The sequence below is a fragment of the Mesoplodon bidens genome, assembly GCF_964165515.1.
Source record: "Mesoplodon bidens genome assembly, chromosome: 13".
NCBI lineage: Eukaryota > Metazoa > Chordata > Mammalia > Artiodactyla > Ziphiidae > Mesoplodon > Mesoplodon bidens.
The window spans coordinates 73,286,912-73,301,210 of NC_138169.1; the positions used below are offsets into that span (position 1 = coordinate 73,286,912).

General features: G+C 48.5%; 1 protein-coding gene across 1 annotated transcript in view; it reads right to left on the minus strand.

The window, feature by feature from the left end:
* The window catches only part of ATP8B1 (ATPase phospholipid transporting 8B1), a 115,865-nt gene extending 103,017 nt beyond the window's left edge, over positions 1 to 12,848 (minus strand). Inside the window, exon 1 of the mRNA XM_081252463.1 lies at positions 12,596 to 12,848. The gene's annotated coding sequence lies outside the window, so the exon portion shown is untranslated. The remainder of the gene's footprint in view (positions 1 to 12,595) is intronic.
* Positions 12,849 to 14,299: the final 1,451 nt, after the last annotated feature.

Consider the following 14,299-nt stretch of genomic DNA (forward strand, 5'->3'; position numbering starts at 1 on the left):
GGACACTGCCTGGGAATCCTACTCATCCAATACCTCTAGGCCAGTGAGTCTCAACCTGGAGCGTCATCAGAACCATCTGGAAGTTTTCTTGAGCCACAGAATGCTGGGTCCCACTTCCTGAGTTTCTGATTCAGTAAGTCTGGGTGGGACCCTCAGCTGTGTTGACCATACTTTGAAAACCAGTATCGAGGCAACTACTACGCATCAAGCCAAGTTGGCACGTGAAATAAAAGCTAGCCACCGTCTCCGAGATGGCGTGATCCAAGCTGGGAGAGGAACGTACAGAGAGGGACTGGAGCAAAGGAGGGGCCCCTCACTTTGACCTGGGAACGTGAAGCAGCAGGAAGTCTTCCAGGAGGAAGCAGCACCTGGTCAGCAGGTGGAGGGGGGAGGGGAAAGAGGGTCACAGGTGAAGAACACAGCATATGCAGAGACCCTGAGACAGAGGGAATGCACTCTGTCCCAGTAGAATTCTGGGTAAAAAGGGACATGACATGGGTTATCAGGTAAAGTTAGTAGAAGCAACTGCACTATTAACTGCAGGAATGAAAACATCCCTTTCCAACGGAAAGCATTTTAATGATCAAATATTTCACTGTCATCCTTTTTCCTTTTGTGCTGAATGCTTTCCTCCTTAAACAATAGCCTCTGCTTTAAAAGAGTCTATCACAATACCAGGGTTATTAAATACTAATAACCCTGCCATTTGAATATCATTAAGGACATGTGCAAACATGGCATGCTCAGAGTTAGTCTAAAGATGGTGCCTGTAACAGACCAGAAAACAAGCAAAGACATAAAGTAAAAACCTCAGGATCACCTTTTAAGTGGAGACCAATTGAGGCAGAGGTAGAGGAGGGAAGGATCTAGGTGTATTTTGTCATACACCCTATACACATAGTAAAAAGCATGATTTGGTGTGGTTTTGTTTTTGTTTTTGGCTGCGTTGGGTCTTCGTTGCTGCGCGCGGGCTTTCTCTAGTTGCGACGAGTGGGGGCTCCTCTTCGTTGCGGTGTGCGGGCTTCTCACTGCGGTGGCTTCTCTTGTTGCGGAGCACGGGCTCTAGGCGCCCGGGCTTCAGTAGTTGCGGCACACGGGCTTAGTTGCTCCGCAGCATGTGGAGTCTTCCCAGACCAGGGCTCAAACCCAGGTCCCCTGCACTGGCAGGCAGATTCTTAACCACTGCGCCACCAGGGGAGCCCCATGACTTGGTTTTTAGACGAGGCCACACGAGCCATTTTAAATACCCTACTGTCCATGAGAAATTCCCTGACTTTAGTGAGTTCCCATTAAATATACAACTGGCCCCTTCCCGCGTCTGATACAAACATTTTGACCTGTGTGTGTTGGTCCTGCCAACTAGGCAATACTGTATCAGGCTTCCACTGCCATCCTTGTCCATAAAGCAGGGCTAGAGCATTTGCACAGGTGCTTTCTTTGCTCAAATTTAAATGCTTGATTGGCATTAAAAAATAGTTGAATGTATGATTTCACAAAAAAAGGCCAAAATTAAAAGGCTGACCCCAAGGATGGGAAGCACTGGTTTCATAAGGTTTCCAATGTCCCTGTGGAAATCGTCATACCTAACTCCACACTTCTGGTTCCCAAGGTTACGTGTCTCCAGCCAAGATTTCTGAATCTATCAGAGCTTGACCTCTGGCCACTCCTGGGTGTCCCGGCAACTGGAAGTTAACACGACCAAAGCTGCATTCTTAATCCTCCAGCCTGCTCCTCTGTCTCTGACATCATTATCTTCCATCCCTTATGTCAGAAACCTGAGAATCACCTGCTCCTTCCCTTCCGTGAGGTCCTCGAATCTGATCCATCACCGAGACCGAGACTCCACTTCTAAAATGCAGCTCCCGCCCTCTGCGTCTCACCTCCACTCTGTCATCCTGGCCCAAGCCCCCATGACCTCTCTCTTTCGGCCACTGCAGCAGCCTCCTAACTGGTCTCCTCCCTGCTTCTGGTCTTGGCCCCCTCCTCCCTACCCATTCTCCACATCACAGCCTGAGTTTTCAGCTGAAATCAGAAATCAAATCATGGCACTCCACTGCTTACAAATACATCAATGCCTTCCTATCAGCCTGGTCTCTGCCTGCCTCACCCCACGCTTCTTAGCTCCACTGCCACTTCTCCCCAGCTATCCTGGCCTCACAGTTCCCAGAACACAGCACTAAGCTCTCACCACAGGGTCTTTGCACATGCTGCTCCTATGGGCTGGACCAGGAAAAGCCTCAACTGGTCTCAACTTAAGAACATTCGCCTCCAAGAGATCTTCCTGGGCTAAATCTTTTATTGTGGCAAAATATATACGACATAAAATTTACCATCTTAGCCATTTTTAAGAGTACGGTTCAGTGATATCAAGTACATTCACATGGTTGTGCAGCCATCACCACCAGCCACCTCGGGAACTCTTTCATCCTTCCAAACGGAAACTCTGTGCTTATTAAGCAATAATTCCCATTCCCCCTCCCTCTGCCCCTGGTAACCACTGTTCTACTTTTTGCCTCTATGAATTTGACTATTCTGTGTACCTCATATGAGTGAGTGGAATCGTACAGTAGTTGTCCTTTTGTGTCTGGCTTATTTCATGCAGCACAACGTCTTCAAGGTGTGTGTCAGAATTTCCTTCTGTTTTAAGACTGAATAGTATTCCACTGTATGGATGGACCACTTTGTGTTTATCCATCCATCCTTCCACGGCCATTTGGGCTCCTCTGGGGCCACTTTAAAGTCAGCCCTCGTTATTCTCAGTCATGTCTTATTTTCCTTTAAGTGCTTATTACAGATTCTAATTCTAATATCGGTCTGTTTCATATCTCTTTTGTTCAATATTTTGTTCAATATCAACTCCCGCCACCTCTCCCGCAACAAGCCCGTAAGTGTCACAAGGGGGCAGCCCCTGTCTGCTTTGTTCATCCTAGAATTAACCACCAGGACCTGGCACGGGAGCTGGAGTGTAGTGGGCATTTAATAAGCAAATGTTGACTTTTTAAATGAAAGAAAATCATTAGGTCACTAGAAAGCCACTAGTCTTCAGATTCACTCACAAATTCCACGTACTTTGTATTCAGCTATGAAAGATAACAAATTAATGCACATGTGCGTGTGTGCGCACACACACACACACCCCTTCACAGAGACATATTTAGCTCTCTGGGCACAAACAATTCCCTTTCTAACATTAGTCAATCTATTTGTAACTAACATACATTTCCATTTCCTGTGTTCTTTTCAAGAATGCCTCATGTGCAAAAGGAGCTTGTGTCCTCAGCAATTAAGAACTTAAATACTGATAAATGCTACAACGTGGACAATTACACTAAGCAAAGCACCAAGGAAACATTATGCTAAGTGAAATAAGTCAATCACAAAAGAACATACGTTGTATGCTTCCTTTTATATAAAATGTCCAGACAGGCAAATACAGAGAGTCAGAAAGTAGAGTATTGGTTGCCAGGAGCTAAGGGGAGAAGGAATACGAGTGACAGCTAAAGGGTACTAGTCTTCTTTTTCGGGGTGATGAAAAGCTTCTAAAATAGACTGTGGTGGTGGCGGTACAACTCCGTCAATATACTAAAAACCATGGAATTGTACGCTGTAAAAAGATGAACTTTACAGTACATGAATTATATCTCGCTAAAACTGTTTGAAAAAAGATAACCTGTGTGTGTGGAGATGGGGGTGGCCTGCCTGAGTTTGCAGGCTGGAAAAAGCTTGCCTTCCCAATCAGACAATGCATGGCAAGGTTGGGAGGAATGGGGCAGGGATCACAGCTTTGCCTGCAATTTGGCCACAGGCCTGCAGGGACAGCCTGTTCTCTCTTACAGAGGAGGCCTCCTGGCCCCACGTACCCCGTTGGTTACAGACCATCTTCCTTCCAATACAAGCAAAGGCCTCTGCCTCCTGGAAATCATCATTTTCTAACACCTCCCCTCTCCCTCCAGCAAGGTAAACAACATGCTCTAATGATAAACAAAGTTCTCTGTTGAAGTTCTCTGAACCAACACCTTATGTAAATGTGTATCTCTGAGCCTCTTTATAACCTATTATGAGCGATCTGAGCACACCGAATTTACAGCGTTTTGAAAGTCAGATTTCCATTTGCAGCCCAAGCTCTGCCAAGAAAGTTATCTGTGCCTCCTCTTTCTCTTACACCCCATATCCAATCTGTCCAGAAATCCTGTTGGCACTACCTTTAAAAAAATATCCACAACCTTCTCTCTCTCAGACGTCTCACCCTGGTCCCAGGCTCCAACATAGCTCACCTGTTTAGCCTCCTAACTAGTCTCCCAACCCAAGAGCCCTCCCTGGCCTGGTCTCCACACAGCAACCAGAAGGACTATTTAAAATACAAGTCAAATGACAGATCACAACCCTCCAATGGGCAACATCCTGCACCGACTCCCCCCACCCCTCTATCCATCTTGCACAAAGTCACAGCCAAAATCCTTCCGCTCCTAGGAAGAAGCCCTGCACGATGGGGCTCCCCACCTCTCTGCTCTGTCTTCCCCATGCCCCGCCCTCCCCACTCACAGGTTGGAGGAATAGCCAACTACCTGCCTTCATCACACCAGCCAGGCACCGAGTCATCTGTCTCCTCTGCCTGGGACACTCTCCCCAACCCCAGATCTTTGTGATTCACCCTCTCCCTGCTGAGTCTTCACCCAGATACCACCTTCTCCACTCTCCAACTGCATCTTGCCCCCTTGCACACCCTCCCAATTCCTTTACCCTGTCCAGCTTTCTCTTTTTATCCCCTGCAGCCAATCTTCAAACATACCATGTAATTTACCTATTTATTATCCACAGTCTCCCTTCCCTCTCTAGAACGTGAGCTCCTTGAGGGCAGTCTCTCGAGCTCCTTGATTGACTGACAGATGCCAAGTGCCAGGCACACAGGATGTGCTTTGTAAGTATCTGTTGGCCAGCTGGCTGTTTGTTTTGGACTTTAAAGGCTAAGGAGGAGGGTCCACTCTGTGAATTGACTAAGGAGACAGGAAATTCCCTAGGAGAAGCCATGAGTTTACTTCTCTAGCCACTCAAGACACCAGAACTCAGGAAATGAGACCAGCAGTTACTAAGAGTACAGGGTCTGAGCAAACTTTCTTCAGCTTTCAAAAAGAGTGTTGGTCCGAGGGATCTCAAGGATCCAGGACACACTGGATGCTACTTATGTCACCACTCAAGAGTCTGAGGTTCTCAAACTGACCTCTGAGAATTTTCACCATGTTTCTCTATGTAAGGGGGAAAAGGCTAAGACTGATTTAAAAAAACATTCTAAACAATCTCAAATTGAGCTAGACAAAGTATCAAACCGCCAAGAGATTAATATCCTTTTTGTGGCTGGGACTGGCACAGGATAGGAAGATGGAATGATACCCAAGAATGGTGATACTTGGGGTTAGTTTGAAGTCTGTGTGTGTGTCTGTGTGAGTGTGTGTGTGTGTTACTTAAAAAAGAAGTCTAGCTTTTTAAATATCCTTATCTTGGCTAATTGTCAGGGCACCATATGAGCAAAAACTCACATAAGAGTCTACTGTTCTCTAGAAAATACAGATTAAGATGTCTTTAGCCTAACAGACTGACATCTAATCATGATCGAAAGGGTTCTGGGTTTTATCCTGCTCCACGAAGAAGCACATTAGTACACAGATGCAACATCTGATGATTCTGTCATCCTACAGTCTATTAGTGATCTCTTGCCTTTTTTGAAAGCCTATCTTGAAAACCATGGATTTTTCTACCCTAAGGTAGAAAACAATCTGATTTTTAAGTATTGCATTTTTCAGACATTAAATATCAATTTTTCTCTCATTCTAATCCTGCCTCCTCCAAAAACAATTTTTTTATCTTTAATTCAAGTCAGTTCTGGGGGAAAGTTAAGGATTTTTGCCTCCACTAGAGAATATCCTCCCGGGAAGGCAGCTGTGGTCTGCACAGGTCTCCAGATGGTGGAGCCAGGTCTCCTGAGCTTTTACACCCACCCCGGCACACAGCACAGTATCACCCACACTGCAGGCCAGCATGTGATGATACGCTAAAGGATCACCAGCTTCGTCAGAGCAGCTGCAGGTGAAAATGAGAAATGAGGCTGCCCCTCACGTGTCTCCCAGGTAACCAGCCTCCCTGCAGTTCCTCCTGTTCTTATCTACAAGCTGTTTTGGAGGAAACTGTGATATTAAATACTACATGTCCCTGCCCATCTTAACCATGTTCTACGAACAATGAATCTCACAAAACTGAATCAGATCTCAACAGCTCCCGTGAAGAAACAGATACTCATATGCCCATGTCTGCAACAGCATCATTCACAATAGCCAAAGATGGACACAACCCAAATGCCCCTCAACCAATGAATGGATCAACAAAATGTGGTATATAGACACACATATTATTGGAATATTATGGAATATTATTGGAATAATATTGGAATAGTGGAATATTATTCAGTCCTGAAAAGGAAGTGGAAGGAAATTCTGACTCATGCTGTGACAAGGATGAACCTTGAGGACATTATGCTGAGTGAAATCAGCATCACAAAAAGACACATATTGTATGATTCCACGTACATGAGGTACCTCAGCATAGCCAAATTCATGGAGACAAACAGACGTTATCAGGGGCCACAGGGAGGGAGAGATGGGGAGTTACAGTTTAATGGATACAGAGTTTCTGAATGGGACGATGAACAAGTTCTGGACGTGGATAGTGGCAGAGCTGCAAGATACTGTGAATACGCTTAACGCCACTGAATTCACCTTAAAAATGGCTAAAATGACAAATTTTATAAATATCTTACCATGATTAAAACAAAAGTCCCATGAAGTAAACATCTGCACTAGGATGAGATCATGAGGAATCTCCTCAGCTCCCAGTGTTGTTCTGGTACCAAGACCAGAGCATAGATTTTCACTTAATTCTCACCATCTCAGCGGCTGAAGAACCCTACACTCTTAGTTTCATTGTTTTAACAAAAATTCTGGAGGCTTATAGAGCATCTGCCAGTGCCTGGTTTAGAGGCCCACACATGTATTTCCAATATCGTGGTAGGGCCACTCATTTCCAGTGTGAAATATATAAACCCCGACCTGCATCCCCACATGAGTGAATATTTCAACCACCGAAGTCAAATGGCTATGTTTTCTTACAGAGAGTGTTAAATGTTTCTCCTGGATGCACAGACCTCTGATCTCAGAAAATAGTCTCAGTAGTTCAGTGTGTCCCAAGAAGACAGAGTAGAGATTTGTACACAACTCATATCACACTTTATAAAATAAGTAATGCAACCAACCCACGGGAACTTCTCCAAACAGCAAGAATGGACGATCAGAGACTGTAAGCGGATAATGCTTGGTGCCTGAGTTGTTCCGATGAGGATATTCCAGCTCAACTCAATTTGAGTAAAGGTTAGAAAACTGCTTTCAAATGCTGCCTTGCTCTAAATCAAGCAAACCTCAACTCTGGTGAACGAAAGCCACACAGCAAAGAGACAAAACCATAAATGACAGCCCTGTAAATAAAGACCAGAGCTGCTAGCCAAAGGTCAGGCTACACACGTACTCAGTGAGAAGTGCCAGGCTTCTCAGTCACGCTAGGGGGAGGTGTCATCACCACAGAAGGATGGCCCCAGAACAAGGGTGACCTCTGACACCCCCCAACCCCAGGAGTCCTTTCCCCAAGACTGAGAGCCAGCCTCCTACCACTGATCTGCCATAGCCTCCAGGCCCAGCTCTCCTTTATTAAATGCAAATTCACTGGACTTGAAGACTGATAATGAACACAGAGCTTCAGAACTGGGAGCGGCCAGGGCCACGCTCCATGGTCTAAGGCAACCATCTCTCCAGGCAGAGAGGGACAAAGTCCAGAGCAGGAAGAGAGAGAACACCAGATCTGCTTTCTTACCAAAGAGGAAAAGATAAAAAACACGACTCAGGCCCTCTGTGAATCCCGCAGGCTTCCGTGAAGCAAGTAGGTAATCCCCAGCACAGTGCCTGGAGAAGATGTTCAAGCCATTGTTTTAAATGAATGAATGAATGGATGCATGGATGGGATTGTAGCAAAGGTCTCTGTCATTAGTGATGCTTACCAGGTGCCCCAACTCAGAAACCATGCAGAAAGCACTGATCCTTTAAAAGGAACGTTTAGAAACTCCCAAGTTTTGAACAGGGAAGAGTTTGTGTTTTTTTTTGTTTTTTTTTTTTGCGGTACGCGGGCCTCTTACTGCTGTAGCCTCTCCCGCTGCGGAGCACAGGCTCCGGACGCGCAGGCTCAGCGGCCATGGCTCACGGGCCCAGCCGCTCCGCGGCACGTGGGATCCCCCCGGACCGGGGCACGAGCCCGTGTCCCCTGCATCGGCAGGCGGACTCTCAACCACTGCGCCACCAGGGAAGCCCTAATTTTTATTTTTTAATACAAGAGTACGGAGGTGAGGCAGATGAAAGACAGGAAGTGGGGGAAAGGAGACCCAGCAGTGCTCAGTATGTTCCCAGGGCCTCCCTCCACCTGCAGGAGGATAGAAGGCCCCGGTGGGAGCGGCCACCCCTCGTGGCGGTGACTGAGTGAGCACGTCCCTAGGTCACTGAGCGCCCTGGTCCGTCGTGCCACTCCCCAGACACTTGGGCTCCAGAACCCAAGCCCTGGATCTGAAAGTTCAGAACCTCACCCCTGCTCCAGGGGACTCTTTCTTACCAATGCCTGGTGCAAACAGACACCTATGTTTGCTAAATGAATACTAACCTACAGAGTGATTCCCGTTTCCCGCATAGTCTAGGAGAAAGGCAATGGCTGCATGAGCCATAAATATTTGCTGAGAGATATCAACAACGCAACAGTAATAATACTGACTACTTTTAACTGAGCTCCGTGCTGAGCCCTTTTAGATCAATTCTCTCATTTGGAACTCATCACACAACGCTCTGAGATAGTACTATTCCTATTCCATCTTACAGGTGAGGAAACTAAAGCTAGATCAATTAAGTACTAATAACTTGCCCTGGGTTATACAGCTCGGGAGCAGTGAGGCCTGGATTCCAAGCCAGGTCACAGGACTCCAAAGCACCTGCTACTAACCCCTCACTGCTGCCTCTGGGTTCAGTCTCCATGGGACCAGTTATCAAACATAGTTCCCATTGTGCATGGTTTTGGTGACAATTTATTTTAACATGCAACACATTCAGAAGAATTAGGAAAAGTATTAATATGTTCCTAAATAATCAGATGATAAAAAATCCTTTGTTTTCTAATAAATATGGGAAACAAGACTGTTTTATATATACACACACACATACACTATGATGTGCGTGTGTGTGTGTATACTTTCTAGACCCTTCCTCCATAATGCCAGCTCTTCAGTGACACAGGACCTCGAAAGATCTTAGACTGGATATTATTTAGAGCTGGGCACAGGGATGGGGATTAGGGAGTAAACTGCTTAACAGAATAAACCTATCTTCTTTTCGTGTTATTAAAACTCTGCTGGTAGCAAATTCATTTTTACGTGTCTTAATAAGTAACAAAACAACACCTACAGGCATGAATACAATTAATCTAATTGAACCATGCCAACAAACAGACCTGAAAACTCACGAGATACTTAAAGACACCACCGAAAAAAACACGTCCCAGGAGACTAATCTAGAAGCAGATATAGAAGCAAATTCTAAAATTAAGTGCCTAAGAACTTTTAAAGGCACCTCTCTTTACAGACATGGGACACGAACAGACCCCATAAAACTTGTTCTGGTATCTAAAAAGCAAGTTCCTCTGCATTCATAAGAGTGTAGGCTTCTTTTACAATGACTGAAACTAAAGAGCAAAGGTAACTAGTAGATTAAAATCTCTCTCAGGTGAGTTATAAGGATCACCTGGATTCCATGAATGCTCAGGAAACACTAAAATTGAATTCAAACTTTAGTAAGGCAATAAAATATTTAAAATACACCAAATATCTGGGCATCATACTAAGTTTTTAAAATATCCATTTAATAAAGAAAACAAGAAAGCAACATTCGAACACCTATTATGTATAAGGAAGGTTCACCTGTTCTCTCATTTAATCCTCAACCCAAGGAGGCTGAAAAATATGTTTTCCAGCAAATGAGTAAATTCAGAAAATTTAGGAATTCATCTAAGGTTATACAATTTTTTTTTTTTTTTTTTTTTTTGCGGTATGTGGGCCTCTCACTGTCGTGGCCTCTCCCGTTGCGGAGCACAGGCTCCGGACGCGCAGGCTCAACAGCCATGGCTCACGGGCCGAGCCGCTCCGCGGCATGTGGGATCTTCCCGTACCGGGGCACGAACCCGTGTCCCCTGCATCGGCAGGCGGACTCCCAACCACTGCGCCACCAGGGAAGCCCTATACAATTTTTAAAGTAAATAAATAAGAATAAATTGCAAACGTTAAATACAATTTAAAGTAAAAGAACTGAAATCTGTGGGAATCTAAATCCATATGTTTTCCACGACTCCTTGCTTTAGAAAAAAGAGAAGGAAGGAAAAAGAAAAAAGGAGGAGGGAAAGGCCAACAGATAGGGTAAGAAACATTCCACAGCTACATGTGGTCAGCGCTGTTAGTGCCAAGACCGCAGAGAAATCCAGCTGAAACAGAGCCAGTCCTCAACTTGCTTTACACCTGCAGACAACTTACACATGCACGTTTTCACCAAATTATGTTAAAGGCTCAATTACAAAAACAAGCAAATAGAAAAACCCCTATTTCTATCACTAACAAGTAATAAGTGCATACTGATATGCATTTTCCTTAAAATAAAAAACAGAAAGAAAACCTGAAAGTGGCCAAGGCCGCTTTCACGCAGATGGCATTTCCGTTCACTAGTATTAAGCGGTCTGAGCCTTGTTTGGCCCCCAATAATAGACCAAAGAAATCCTAAAAATTATGAATGTACAGTCATCATAAAATGGCGAAGGAACAAAGGTTAAGATTTCTCACCTAACATTAGAACAAGGAAGCCTCCACTACCTAATGAATACCATTAAGAGGATTCAGAGGAATAATTGCAGGCAGGCAGACTTCTCCCCCAGAAAGTAATCAGCATCAGCTAATAACCGTTCATCATCTTTTGCACAGTATATGCATTTATAATAGGTTTTATTAAGGGCTTCAACCACAGGCCCGGAATTAATGAATGGCATTTTAGGTCCAATACAAAAGTACTCCCCAGACATGAAAATTAGAACTTCTACTTCACATTTTGTGTTGTTTTCTCTTTTTATCTGCCCTTGTGTTTACCAACACTGGAGATTTTATCACACATCATTTTTACCTTTTGTTTTTAAAAGCAGTTAACCTTCCTCTGGAACCTACTGCGTGCTGGGGGGTCTTTCAGTACTCCGCCTGTGTTGTCTCGTTTCATTCTCGAGGAATGAAGGCAGAGTTGTGAAGGCAATGCAACCAGGAAGATGGGAGAGAAACTTTTCTTAAGCCAACAGGGCGGGCCGTTTCCGGGAGGGGAAACTGGCGGCGTCCGGAGCTACCCAAGGACTTCGAGCGCGCCAGGGGCTTCGCGGGCAGGGCGAAGGGTTCGGGCGGGGTTGAGGGGGTCACTAAGCAGAAATGGAGCTCGGGTTCCCCTTCCCCGCGCGTATCGAACCTCCTCCCCCGTTCTGCATCCCCTCAGCACCCTCGCCCTCCCCTACAGCTGTTACTGATCAGTGTTCCAAGCCTCCCCTCCCCACCCCGGTCGGGGACCAGGCGCTTACACGCCCTCGGAGAAGCTGGGCGGACAATTACAAGCTCTTCCCTCACTTGGGGAGGAGTGGGGAAGTGGGGGGGGGGGGTTAAAACACTCGCCATTCCCTGCAACACCCCTCCCCCAACAAGCTGCCACTCCGCACGCCCAGAGCGAGGTGACAGCGCCGGGCATCAAACTGGGGAGGGAAGGAGATGGCCTGCTGGCAGCGCCATGGGAGCTGGCGGATGCGACCCTACAATCACCGGGGGAAAAAGTACCCCTCTTCCTCACCACCTCCCAACCTGCATTAAGGCCCTCGGAAGATGTCTGCAGGGTTCCTGGTCCCGCAGTGGGCGCGGCGGAGGCGACCTCACCCTCCATCCCTCCCTGAAGGTGCTGCCGGTGCATTCGGCCCAAAGGTCTTTTTTCGGACGCGTCTGCATCGGCTCCCAAAGGGGCCACCAGCAGAACCCTGTCAGGAGGGACTTCCAGAGGGGCGACAGATATTGCAGGGGAACCAGCGGCGCTCCTCAAGGACCCACAGGCCCTGCCAGGCTTGCCCCTCGGAGCTTAAGCCCGGACCTGAGCGTAGCAAACGAGCGAAGAACCGAAACACCTCCCGCAAGTTCCCTCTCCTCCCGCAGGTGAAAAGCCCATGGCCTCCTCCACAGTGCTGCCTGCCCCACCAGCAGCGTCTCCCCATCCCCGAGGCAGCGAAGGCTCCCGGCACCGCCACCCAAATCCCACCCTTGCGGGCTCAGGAGCCCGAGGGCGCGGACAGCTGCTGCCACTGCATCCCTGTTCCCCGGAGTCCGCCGCCCCCCGGGCGGCCAGGGGACCTGCGGGGCCCGCGGGGTGAGGCAGATCAGGGGTCCCGGCGCCGCGCCCCTCCTTACCTGGCGCTCGCTGGGCCCCGGCTGGGGCATCCGCCGGGTGCGCGCCTATCCGCGCGCTCGCTTGCGCACCTGCCCGCAGCCGCAGCAGCCCCAGCCCTGGCCGCAGCACTAGCGCTTCATGGCGCACGGGGCTGGCCCGGGGCCCCGGGAAGCGTGTCCAGTTGGCGGCGGCTCCTCCGGCTCTCGCAGCTCTCCAGTGGCTCCCCGCCTGCCCCCGCCCCGCGTACGCGCCCCCTTCCTCTGCGGCCGCCCTTTTCCCTCCGCTCCGCGAGACCAGCCAAACTGGTTTCTCCGCTCCCGGGTGGTGCCTTTAGTCTCCTACTGGCAGCCGCAGCTGGGGCTGGGGGCGGGCCCGGCCGTCGGCCCTCCTTCTGTTCCTCCCCTGGGCGGAGAAGAGCTGGACGGCTAGCCCCGGCACGGGCAGACGCGGCCCAGGTCGAGCCCCGTGCCCTCGTGCGCCCCGGCGGCAGGGGGGCACCCCGGCCGTGCCCCGAGCGCGTCCCCCGCCTCGCCTGGCCCGCTCTCGGCTCCCCGGATGCTCCCGCCTCCCTGGGGAAGCGATTGCCACCCCGCCCCGCCAGCCCCGCGTCACTTCGCCGCCACCCTCGGCCAGCCTGACCGCCGCTTGAGGTCGGTGACCGCGCCAGCCCGGAAAGCTGGCGAGGCCGCCGCTCGCCCGGGACCTGAGCTCCCTCGGTAAGGGGAGCTGTACCCTCTCGATGCCAAGTCACGTTCGGGGACCGGTCACCGAATGCGCGTCACGGTTCGCCGCGCGGAGGGTGGGGGAAGAGACAGCGCCAAAAGACTTCGAGAAACTTATCCTGTAATTGCAGCAAGCAGGCTTTCGGCTGAAACCAAACGCCCTCACCTTTACGGGTTTGGAGTCAAAGGGGCCAGGGCGCGGCGTGCGAATGGTGCGGTGTAATTGGAACTTTTGGACTCACGTGCCTGGTTGCTCGCTGGTGTCTGGGCGCTTTGAAGCACCCTCCCTTACACCAGAAACTCTGTTCCGCAGAATTTTACTGCTCACTTGCTATGGAGAAGTCTCTGCAATAAGAATGGAGGAAAGTCAAAGATGAATCAAAGAGTTTGTTGAAAATGTAGTAGGGGAGATAGGACTCACAGACAAATAGCAAGTGATCTGCAGATCAGAGAGGCCAAGAGTTCAGACTCCAAACTGGGGGCTTAAGGAAGACTTCATTGAAGAGGCCATGCTTGAGGTGGAACTCATCCACACTTTCCGGGATCCGGGCTGCATGAGGAGGATATTCAAAGAGTGGTCCACCAACTTGATCTTCAGTATATGAAAGAGTGAACCGATATTGTTAAACACTAGACTGCCTTGGGTTTCTTTTTCATTAGATACCCTTGGTCCTTGAATAGGTGGTGCTGGTCAGTCATTTAATCTCTCTGGGCCTCAGTTTCCTCATCCATAAAATGAGTCTGGAGCGGATGATCTCAAATAGTTCCTTCCAGTGCTTATTTTCTGAGCCCAACAACAGAGCAAATGTCCAGAAGCCAGAAAACACAGGGCCTGTTTAGTGACCATGGGATAGACCAGATGGCTGGCAGTGCATCGGTAAACAAGACTAGTGAGGGAACTGGGGCCTGGAAACAGGTCCCAATTGAAGGCAGGCTACAGTGTTGGGGGTCTTGCTTTTGGCAGCACCTGCAAACGATTCAAAGTTCATGACCACAGCACGG